Source organism: Heteronotia binoei, chromosome 21 (genome assembly GCF_032191835.1).
Source record: "Heteronotia binoei isolate CCM8104 ecotype False Entrance Well chromosome 21, APGP_CSIRO_Hbin_v1, whole genome shotgun sequence".
Lineage (NCBI taxonomy): Eukaryota > Metazoa > Chordata > Lepidosauria > Squamata > Gekkonidae > Heteronotia > Heteronotia binoei.
The window spans coordinates 19,772,235-19,784,186 of record NC_083243.1 but is presented as its reverse complement, the minus strand read 5'-3'; the positions used below and the strand labels follow the sequence as shown (position 1 = coordinate 19,784,186).

General features: G+C 47.4%; 1 protein-coding gene across 1 annotated transcript in view; it reads right to left on the bottom strand.

Moving 5' to 3' along the window:
* Nucleotides 1–8,860: 8,860 nt before the first annotated feature.
* Nucleotides 8,861–11,952, bottom strand: part of MTHFD1 (methylenetetrahydrofolate dehydrogenase, cyclohydrolase and formyltetrahydrofolate synthetase 1) — a 126,081-nt gene continuing 122,989 nt past the window's right edge. Inside the window, exon 28 of the mRNA XM_060262112.1 lies at nucleotides 8,861–10,985. The gene's annotated coding sequence lies outside the window, so the exon portion shown is untranslated. The remainder of the gene's footprint in view (nucleotides 10,986–11,952) is intronic.

The window sequence follows — 11,952 nt, the reverse complement described above, 5'->3', positions numbered from 1 at the left end:
GCACACCCCCATGAGTGGTTTCAGGGGCAACTGTCATTCAAAATTTCATTCGCATAACAAATTTGTCACCAAGCCATTGGGTTCAAAACCGAGGGAATATCTGTGCATTTCTGACAGTAAACCCGAAAGTGTTGACGATGAAAATACATTTTGTGTGCTCCCTCTAAAAGAAACAAAAGTCGCAAACTTTTGTTCCTTTGGGAATGAAGCACTACTACATTTCTTTAAATCAATCATTTTACCTCAGATGTTTATGGAAGTTGATCATATTGCTTGCATGACCCGTAAAAAACTCAAATTGCAGGTTGATAGGACAATCCTGAAGGAGGAAGAGGAAGAGATTAAATTTATACCCCACCCTTTACTCTCTGAAGAAGTCTCAGAGCAGCTTACGATCTCCTTTCCCTCCCCCTCCCCACAACTAATACCCTGTGAGGTAGGTGGGATTGAGAGAGCTCTGAGAGAACTGTGACTGACCCAAGAGGGACAGCAAAAGAAGACTGTGACTGACCCAAGAGGGACAGAAGTTGCGTGTGGAGGAGGAGTGGGGAATTAAATACGATTCTCCAGACTGTAATCCCCAGCTTTTACCCACTACACCAAACTGGTGTTACCATTAACGGAATGGATTTGTGGGATCCAGCCCATCACCTCAGTTTTATGAAGGGAGAGATTTGCAGGCTGGTTTCTGCTGGGATGGTTACAAACAATCATCCAGCGAATATACAGCTGCAGCCATACAGTTTAAGTCTTAATCAAATCGCAGATGGAGGGTGTGAAAATTGGTGGAAGGCGCATGAGGCAGGCAGATGACACCACGTTGCCGTCAGAAAACAGGGAAGACTTGAAACTACTCTGAAGGTTAAATCAGAAAGTGCTGAAGCGGGATTACAGCCGAACATCAAGAAGACAAAAGTAATGACTGCTGGTGAATTGCACCACTGGAAGGCTGACGACGAAGAAATTGAAATTAGTGAAGGTTTCCTATCTTCCATCATCGGTCAAAAGGGAGGCTAAAACCAAGAAATCAGATTGAAACTGGGAAGGGCAGCCATGAAGGAAGCAGAAAAGATCCTGAAGTGTAGAGATGTGGGACTGGCGATCAAGATGCATCAGCTTCAAGAGGGGATGGATCAGCATCTGGAACAGAGGTCCATCAGTGGCTCTTAGCCACATCGTATTGTTTGCAAAGAGTTGGACCCAACTGTGTGACTGAACAGCAACAAAATTGTTGGAACTCTCTGTCTGCGGCAGTGATGCTCTGTATTCTTGGTGCTTGGGGAGGCAACAGTGGTAGGGCTTCTGGTGTCCTGGCCCCACTGATGGACCTCCTGAGAGTGTTGGACTGGATGGGCCACTGGCCTGATCCAACAGGGCTTCTCTTATGTTCTTCTGTGACACAGAGTGTTGGACTGGATGGGCCACTGACCTGATTAGGCTTCCCAATCCCCAGTTCCCAGTGGGGGATCCCCGGTTTTACAGGCTTCCCCCCTCCCCCAGCCAGCTGGCTGGCGGGGGAAGCCCCACCCCCACAGCCATTATGCACCTCCATGAACAATTCCCATAAGGAATGATGGGGAATTGATCCGCGGGTATCGGGGGCTCTGGGGGGGGTGTTTTTTGAGGTAGAGGTGCCAAATTTTCAGTATAGCATCTAGTGCCTCTTCCCAAAATGCCCCCCAAGTTTCAAAAGTATTAGACCAGGGGTCCAATTCTACGAGCCCCAAAAGAAGGTGCCCCGATCCTTCATTATTTTCTATGGAAGGAAGGCATTTTAAAAGGTGTGCTGTCCCTTTAAATGTGATGGCCAGAACTCCCTTGTAGTTCAATTCTGTTTATCACACCCGTGCTCCTGGCTCCACCCCCAAAGTCTCCTGGCTCCACCCCCAAAGTCCCCAGATATTTCTTGCATTGGACTTGGCAACCCTATGTGACTGGCATCCTCAGAAGTGTAACCCAGAAAACTGGAGTTCTCTCTGGGTCAAATTGATAAGAAGTTGGTAGGCATGTAATTTATATCTCCTCAGGCAGGTGGGGTAGGGCTGAGTCATTATCTTGTGGGAGCTTCCTGGGCTGTGATGTGCTAATGGAGGAGCTTGCCTGAAGGGGTTCTTTTATATATGGATTGGCTATTGAAATTTTACAGATAAGATTAGAATTATCAAAGATTTCAGGTTTTCACGGCTGGTAACATCATTAGGGTTTGTAGAATCTTTCGGGATCAAGTGCCGTGTTCTACTGGACAAAGTTTTCCTTTCAGACGTTTCGTTCTCAGCTGCGGAGAACATCCTCAGTGGCATTGCAGCCGGAGCTGCAATGCACAGCAGCCAATGACACAATGCACAGCAGCCAAGAAGGTCTGAGCGCCTGCTTCGGCTGCAACGCCACTGAGGATGTTCTCCGCAGCTGAGAACGAAACGTCTGAAAGGAAAACTTTGTCCAGTAGAACACGGCACTTGATCCCGAAAGATTCTACAAACCCTAAAGATTAGAATTGATCACAAGACAATGACTCAGCCCTACCCCACCTGCCTGAGTAGATATAAATTACATGCCTACTAACTTCTTCTCAGTTTGACCCGGGGAGAACTCCAGTTTTCTGGGTTACACCTCTGAGTGTGCCAGTCAGTGTTGCTGGTGAAAGGTCAGGTCTCACAACGCCAAGACCACGGTCACACAGCCTACAACAGCCAGTTTAAATTGGTGCTGGCTGGCTGGGCTTGGAGAAGTGATTTAAAGAGAAAAATGCCTTCTCCAAGACAGCCACGTGGCTCCTGAGCTAGTTTGGCCACCCCTGCGATAGAGTCAACTTTCCAGAACAGCTAAGGTTATAATAATAATAATAACTTTTTATTTGTATCCCGCCCTCCCCGCACAAGCAGGCTCAGGGCGGCTCACAACATATAAATGCAATACAATATAATAAAATCATATAAAACAATAACATTATCTTAAATCAGTGTACAGTTACATTTAAAATTAACATTAAGGTGCTAAATAGATCTTAAATTCAGTAGAAGAGAAGAAACATACACAGCGACGTTATCTTAGCTTGGCATGGGCGAAGGATATTCTGAAGAGGTATGTCTTACAGGCCCTGCGAAATTGATTTACACATCGCAGGGCCCGTACCTCCTCCGGGAGTTGGTTCCAGAGTAGTGGGGCCGCAACGGAGAAGGCCCGATCCCGGGTGGTCTTTAATCTGGCCTCCCTTGGCCCAGGGATATTCAGCTGGTGCTTACCAGCTGACCTCAGTGCTCTCTGGGGCTCATATGGGGAGAGACGGTCCCTCAGGTAGACAGGCCCTCGGCCATATAGGGCTTTAAAGGTCATGACCAGCACCTTGTAACGAACTCGGTAGACCACTGGCAGCCAGTGCAGTTCGCGCAACCCTGGCCGTATGTGCTCCCATCTTGGAAGCCCCAATAGCAGCCTGGGTTGTCAGCACTAGGTTGGGAAAAAACTGGGTTTTGGGGGTGGAGCCTGAGTAGGGTGGCGTTTCAGAGGAGGGACTTCAGTCAGATACAATGCCATAGAGTCCAGCTTCCAAAGCCGCCATTTTCTCCAGGTAAACTGATCTTTGTTGCCTGGAGAAGAATTGTAATTCCAGGAGCTCTCCAGCCACAGCCTGAAGGTTGGCAACCCTAATAAACAATCATTTTCTCCAGGGCAACTGATTTCTGTAGCCTGGAGATCAGTTGCGATTTCAGGAGATTTGCAGCCACCTCCTGGAGTCTGTCAATCATGCTTGTGTCTCTCATCTCTTCATGCACATAATACTTCTGAAGGAGATGCACCTGGATCCAGCGCTCAGGTGCCACGGCATTAACAAGATTTCATACAATCAATCTCATTGAAATTTTGCATTTCAGTGGAGGCTGATGAGTGGAGAGAATCTAACTTGATTCAGCTGATGCTGAATCCCAAACCAGCATAATTTGAGAAGATTCCTCACTTTCTACTTGTAAAGCAGGGGTGGCCAAACTTGCTTAACATAAGAGCCACACAGTATAATGTCAGATGTCTGAGAGCCACAAGACATGAACATCAGATGTTGAGAGCCACAAGACATGAACATCAGATGCTTGAGGGAAGGTGTCAGACCCAGAGGCAAGGAAAAGACAAGTAGAGTTGAAGATCTTTATTCCAGCATCATGGGCATATACAGGCGTTGTCGGAACTGGCTCTCCCACCAGTTCTTAGTGCTTTTAAACCTTTGCTTTGACCGTTATAATTCAAGCCAAGCGTGCCAAGCTAAAGTGAGGGTTTTGTGCGGGTTCCCTATTAAGCTCTCATCACCCCAGGTGTTGTTATCAGTTCTTCGGTTATATCTCCTCCAGCTCCCCGACCTTGGTTGCATAGTAACTAGCCAGTTCCCAGACATACCACCCTCCCTCTAGATAAGCTGCAAGCAACCGGATGCTTCAAAGCCAGCATAGCAAGCACAAGTATTAGCATTATATGAATTGGATACATATGGCAAGAGGAACAAAATGGAGTGACTCTTGACAGAAGGCAGGAAGGAAGGCAAATAGATGGAAGGAGGGTGGGAGAGGTGGAAAGAAAGAAACTTTAAATGCGTTCTCCAAACTGCCAGCTGGCTTGGCTTGGAGAAGTGATTTAAAGAAAGAAATGCCTTCTCTAGGTCTGCTGACAGGGCAGTGGAGGCTTCAAGAGCCACACAATATATGTGAAAGAGCCACGTGTGGCTTCCAAGCCATGGTCTGGCCGGCCACCCATGGTCTAACCGTAACGCATGTCTTTTTCTCAGTTCAAACCAGTGATGCACTTTATCATTAAAGACCTTTTGGGAAGGAGTATATATTTCAAACAACCAGAACCCAACTTCCATGATGCCTCCACATGAATCCCAGCCTGGGGTGTCTCTTCTTGCAGGAGGGAAGCCCAGAACAGGGACTCGTGCAGAGAGACAACAAATCTGACCGCCGCCTCTCTGGCAAGCTGCATTCTGTTGCATTTCTGTATCCAGAGCAACCGAGAATTCCAGCGCTGAGGAAGAATTTCCCCGTCCCCAGTGAGCGGAGGCAGATTAGGAGGCAAGGACAATAAAATAAATAAAAGGGCAGAGAAATAAATCAAGCAGCCTTCTCTGTGGTAGATGTTTTGTGGCTTTACTGGAGCCTTAAATCATCGCTTCTGGTGCGCCAACCGTTCTTTCACTGTTCCCTAGGAGAGGGTATCCAAATTGGGCCCACTCAGCACTTGCTACCCACCCTAGAATAGAAAGTTTCGAAAGAATTTCAAGGCGCTGTTTGACACCTTAAGCAATGATGCTTTTTTGTACTCCTAACAATCACATGATCCATAAATTTCCCCCTCTCCCCAGTAGCTAGCTATATATAGGCAGCATGAAACCAGCCCTACCACCTACACACAAACTACACCTGTGTCAAAGCAACCCTAGAAAGTCGACACCCACCGCTTATTGTTACAGAGTTTGATATGCTCATTTCCCACTTCACCGGGCAGAAACCTGGGTGTGCGCTTTTCAAGGGCTGCGCCACATCCTTCCTTCTCTTGGATGTGCTCTAAGACACATCTGCCCTTGGAAACCTGTGCATTGTCTTCATTCACGTTATACCAGGGGTGGCCAAACTTGCTTAACATAAGAGCCACACAGAATAAATGTCAGATGTTTCAGAGTCACAAGACAGGAAGGAAAGAAGGGGAAGAAGACCGCAGATTTATAACCCGCCCTTCTCTGAATCAGAGACTCAGAGCGGCTTACAATCTCCTATATCTTGCCCCCTACAACAGACACCCTGTGAGGTGAGTGGGGCTGAGAGGGCTCTCAAGGCAGCTGACCTTTCAAGGACAACTACAAGACCTATGGCTGACCCAAGGCCATTCCAGCAGGTGCAAGTGGAAGAGTGGGGAATCAAACCTGGTTCTCCCAGATAAGAGTCTGCACACTTAACCATTACACCAAACAGGAAGGAAGGAAAATAGATGGGGAGGGAAGGAAAGGTAGAAAGGAATCAACTTTAAATGCATTCTCCAAGCCATCAGCTGTCTTGGCTTGGAGGAGTGATTTAAAGAGAGAAATGCCTTCTCCAAACCGGCTGGGTGGGTGGTAGGGGCTTTGAGAGCCACACATTATTTGTGATACAGCCAGAGTTTGGCCACCCCTGTGTTACACCAAAGCATGTAAGGAGGTGGGGGGGGGGGTGAGGTGTAGCAGTCAGCGTGTTTGAAAACTGCGGAAACCCAGGCCCAAACCACTCTGGGCCGGCCACACTCTCAGTTTAGTGTAGTGGTTAAGTGCGTGGACTCTTATCTAAGAGAACCGGGTTTGATTCTCCACTCCTCCACTTGCAGCTGCTGGAATGGTCTTGGGTCAGCCGTAGCTCTGGCAGAGGTTGTCCTTGAAAGGGCAGCTGCTGTAAGGGCTCTCTCAACTCCACCCACCTCACAGGGTGTCTGTTGTAGAGGAGGAAGGTAAAGGAGATTGTGACTGCTCTGAGATTCTGAGAGTCAGAGTGAAGGGCGGGATATAAACCCAGTATCTTCTTCTTAACCAGCTCTCGGTTTGGGTGAGTGAATCTGAAACCAGCCTTGGAAAAGTGGGGAGGGGAGTATTTGTCTGAATGATACTTTTGGGCTTCTTCATAATCTGCTCTGAGATCCTGAGGTGGTGAAAAGTGAAATAGAAAGGACTTAAATGTTAGAAGAACTCCCCTTCCCGCAGCCTTGATCTTTGAGTAGACACATGGCTGATACTTAACATATTCTTGCATGGCTACTCATCTATACACTACCTAGCATTGAGAGATCTGGGGGCAGGGAGGTATGCCATTCTGACCTCCTTAAGAGTCCCAAGTGTGGTGTCCATACTGTCTGTTGACCAGGGGTGGAAGTCTAGCAGGAGCTGCTTTGCATATTAGGCCACACCCACCCGATGTAGCTAATCCTCCAAGAGCTTACAAGGCTCTTTTTTGTAAGCTCCAAGAGGATTGGCTACATCAGGGGGTGTGGCCTAATACGCAAAGGAGCTCTTGCTAGAATTCCACCCCTGCTGCTGACACCTTTTCTAGTGCCTACCGTGTTTAGAAAGGGGGGAGGGGCAGGGGGAGCCTTTGCCCAGTCAGACTTCTGATGGAGATCTATTGGGTGAGCAGATTAAAATGATATCGTTTCAGCTGCTGCTGCCACCACAGTGTTGGTTTTCACAGAATCAAAGAGTTGGAAGGGACCGCCAGGGTTTTCTAGTCCAACCCTCTGCACAATGCAGGAAATTCAAAAATACCTCTCTCCACGCCAGTGTTCCCTTCAAACTGAGTTAGCATCAGCTAGCTTACAGATTTTTAGCCTCCAGCTCACACCTTTTTGTCTTCGCTCAGGAAGGATGGCCCCAGAGCACACTAATTGATGCAGGAGCTCCCAACTTTAATGCCAGGAGCTCACAAAGTAGAATTTTTGCTCACAAGACTCTGCAGCTAAGAGGGAACATTGCTGAACACACACCCCAGTGACACTTGCTCCAAGCCCAGAAGATGGCAAAACCAAAAAACCACCCACCCCTCCAGGATCTCTGACCAAACTGGTCTGGAGATAACCGTTTCCTAACCCCAAAGCGGCGATCAGCATTTCCCTGGGCATGCAAGAAAGGGCCAGGAGAACTATGCACTGATGCAACCCTCCCTGCCCTCCTCCTCATGATCTGCCCAAGGTCACAGAATCAGCAGTGCTGTCACATGGCCCTCTGGCCTCTGCTTAAAAACCTCCCAAACCTGTCAGTCATCTTTCCCATTGTATTTTTTTTTTTTTAACTTATCCCTCTCATCCCCTGTGCTTGGGCTTCCTGTGTGCAGTTCCATCTCCTGCAGCGGCCACTTTGAGATTGGCTCCGCCTCCTCTGGCAGCCATTTTATAGTTGTGCCCACCACATAGTCAGAGGCCCAGAGGGGTCCACAGGCTGAAAAAGGTTGAGGTGCTGCCTTAAGAGGAAGGGACAGAGCAGGGCTTAGCAGACTTTCCATGTATCCAGGGAAAGCTTGAAAGAACTGAATAGGTCATCAGCCATTTCCTCACAGCCAACAGGAAGTTTCTTGTCAAGTTTAAAAAAAAAGCTTTGTGTCCTTTATGAAGTTCATATCTCTGCCGCCTGGCATAACATTTTATGACACACACGGCCCAGTCCGACAAGGTCTCATTTATGCCAGATCCGGCCCTCATAACAAATGATTTGACAACCCTGTAAAACTATTTGGCATCAATACCTGTATCCAGGGCATTTTTTTGTAGCAGGGACTCCTTTGCATATTAGGCCACACCCGTCTTAGGTAAACAATCCTTCAAGAGCTTACAGGGCTCTTATTACAGGGCCTATTGTAAGCTTTTGGCAGATTGGCTACATCAGGGGCGTGTGGCCTGGTATGCAAAGGAGTTCCTGCTACAAAAAAAAAGCCCTGCTCGTATCAAATAACAGATGATCATTTCCAGGGGTGGAACTGTAGCAGGAGCTCCTTTGCATATTAGGCCACACACCCCTGATGTAGCTAATCCCCCAAGAGCTGACAAGAGTCTTTTTTTTGTAAGCTCTTGGATTGGCTACATCAGGGGTGTGTGGCCTAATATGTAAAGAAAGCTCCTGCTAGAATTCCACCCCTGATCATTTCAGGCCTCTGATTCGCCTGCCAAATCTAAACTCGGGAGACTCAAAGGGGACGCGGCTTCAGCCCGGCCATTTTGCTGCACTGCGGAGATGCGAACAGCGAGGACGCTTTGTTTCCCCACCTTGTAAACAAGCAGGGCCTTCTGCCTGCCCGAGTTCTGTAACTCATCATAAAAGTTCCTCTTCATTAATCACAACGAATGCATTAAACACCAGAGAGAGCTCTTCAAGGATGTCGCAGTTTATTTGTGTTAATTACAAGTCTGGCAGCAGTTACATTTTTCACATTAAAATACCCAAAGCAGCGTGGGATGCTTCAGTGCCGGGAAGAGAGGCACATGATGGCTCCGATTTTTTTAAAAAACCAAGACTCTTTGCACCTTTGTTTGATCCAAAGAAGTGACATTTAAAAACGCTGTGGAAAAATTTAAAAATCTGGCTTGGGACCTGTTAGAAGACAACCAGAGGACATGTTCTTTCCTCTAGTTGCTGTCGTGGGAGATCCAGTCTCGTCACAACGAGGCTTGAAGGCATTTAATTACTTTTTTTTAAAAGCAAGCAGGATTACACCCTAATTTCTGCATGCAACATTGGCGCAAACAGCAAAGGTGACTGCTGATCCGGGGATCGGGATCTAGGCTTATCCAGAAGCAGGTCTACTCTGATATCCCCAGCCCCGGAAAGTTGACTTAAAAAGATGCTCAGGAGCAAAGTGTTCTACTCCATCTTGACGGTTTTCTCCACCAAACAGGTGCAATCTGAATACTGGCAAGTATGTCTTAAGCTGTCATCAAGATAGCAGCTTCCTATGATAGTTCCCTGCAGGGCTCAGTTGGGAGCAGGAGCTCCTTTGCATATTAGGCCACACCCCCTGATGTAGCCACTCCTCTTGGAGCTTACAGTAGGCCTGTACTAAGAGCTTACAGGGCTTTTCGTACAGGGCCTACTCTAAGCTCTTGGAGGATTGGCTACATCAGGGGGTGTGGCCTAATATGCAAAGGAGTTCCTGCTTCAAAGTGAGCTCTGGTTCCCCCCATTCCCAGCTGGGTGCAGTAAGGCTGTCTTGGGAAACCAAGGGGTATTCTTGGGGGACCAGGTGTCCTTTGGAGGGGAATATTCCTGCGGTCATCCTGAATCCCCCTGTAGTTTCTACAGTGTGGCCGTAATCGGCATGGACACCCACCCCGTTTGGAATGTGCAGCTCAGAAGGACCAAACCTCCACTTCCCATCCCCACGACAGGCACAATCGTGAAAGCAAATCTGAAGTTATAATCGCAGCAGTCAGGAAAAAGACAGTGTCTAGACTTCAAAGCACCTGGAACGTCCCCAGTGAAAACTATTTAAAAGCGACAAATCGTGTGGGGCGAGGCGCCACTGCAGCTGGGATGGAGATGATTGCAAGATTAAGGGTCCTCTTTGGCTGCAGCAGGCATGGACTACACGCCAGGCTCCGTGCTTGTTAGGAAAGCAGGATGCTTGTTAAAAAAAGAAATACTGGTTTTGGACACTGCAATAAAAGGGAGGGAGGAGGCTGAATAAAACAGGTGTGCGTTTTAAGGCAGTGTTATCAAAGACCAGTCTAATCGCAAAGCGAGAGTCTTTGCGTACCTGTGCTCAAAAGTCACAAGGACAGGGTTTGCGAGAGCTGCTTAAGTGAGTGGTGCGCGGGGTGACGCACGGCTCTGCCCCGATGTTATGGGGTGCCACCACCGGAGGCGAATTCCCCGCTGGGCTAGACGACATACTCAAGCAACAGCAAAATTGCCAAGCTCAATCCAGCACCCCCAGCAATGTGTTGTGGGCCCTGCCAGGCACGTAGGGGGAAAAAACAGAATTCTGAAATTTTTCAGAGGCTGGAATTGCTAGACCAGCTGTTACGCGGCCTTATGTTAGAAAGCTAGACAGCAGCCAAACTGGAGGCGAAGTCTACGATATCCCTGCCTTGATTCCAGATTTCAGATCTGTAAGGAGCTTGGTACATGGGAAGAGTTACTTGCTATCATTTCAGAGGAATGTGCCCACTGTTAACTAGATCACAGATCCTCTAAAAGAAGATTTAGTAAAAAAAATATTAAAAGTCAGCCTTTATCAGAGACAATGAGCTGGCGGCTGGCTACTGTAAGTCATCTTATGAGCCAGCTTTAAAAAAAAAAAGGTTATCAGTAATTAAAAGAATGCTGTACAGAGTTTCCTCTGCAAAGGAGTGAAAAAGCAAATCACTCAATCAAACTGCAGGATTGCAGATTTCTTTTTAAAAAATTGCAGGAAGATAACGTTTCCCCAAAGCCTTCTAGTTTCCAGTGAGTTCAGATCTTGCTGTAATGTTCACGCCTTGTCAGATGGACATTACTAGAAAGAAAAAGGAGGAGGGAAATGATGTTGTTAGTCCATAAGGCTACTGGCCACGTTGAATGAAGCTGAAAACAAATAAGCAGCCCAACTCACACACAAATAGCACTGTGCAGGCACAATGTTAGATTTAACTCGAGTGGAAAACAAAAAAGGAAATAATACATATTTCTCCAGGAGTGCGGCCAGGGGAAAAAAATCTATGTTTGCATGTTACTTTCCAATCCCCCTTCACATAAAACCTGGAGGTACCATATTAATTAAATGTGCCATGTTTTTAACTAACATCCATATCTTACGCTGAGGGAGAAATGCTACCGTTCTATAGAAATTATTGCTGTAATATTAGGGACTCGTTTCTCATCTCCTGAAACAATTATCCTCTCTTCAGAGCCCTTTTCGGTCGTTATATTTAACCATGCATATAATACGTTACATAAAATCCTTCAGGATATGAAGAATCACTGTTTTATGTCTGAAAGAGGCCAAGCTCGTATCCTCAGCCTCATGCATACCAAAGCTGAAAATATCACCCCATTCAGACAAAATGGCGATCATACATACTGGGAGGATCATGTGTTGTGCATTCTTCTCCCTGAGGTGGTAAAACCTAAGGACTTGAAAAGCTTTCAGACTGTCTTGCTAAGACATCATCGTTGGCTGCTGCAGAAGAAGAGGATTTATACCCCACCCTTCGCTAGCCAAAGGAGTCTTGGAGCGGCTTACAAATCTCCTTTCCCTCCCCTTCCCTGCAACAGACACCCTGTGAGGTAGGTGGGGCTGAGAGAGCTCTGACAGAGTTCTGACTGACCCAAGGTCACCCAGCAGCTGCAAGTGGAGAAGTGGGGAATCAAACTCAGCAGCTACATGTGGAGGAGGAGTGGGGAATCAAACCCGGTTCTCCCAGATAAGAGTCCACACACTTAGCCACTACACCAAACTGGCTGGCTGTAGAAAGGCGATGGCC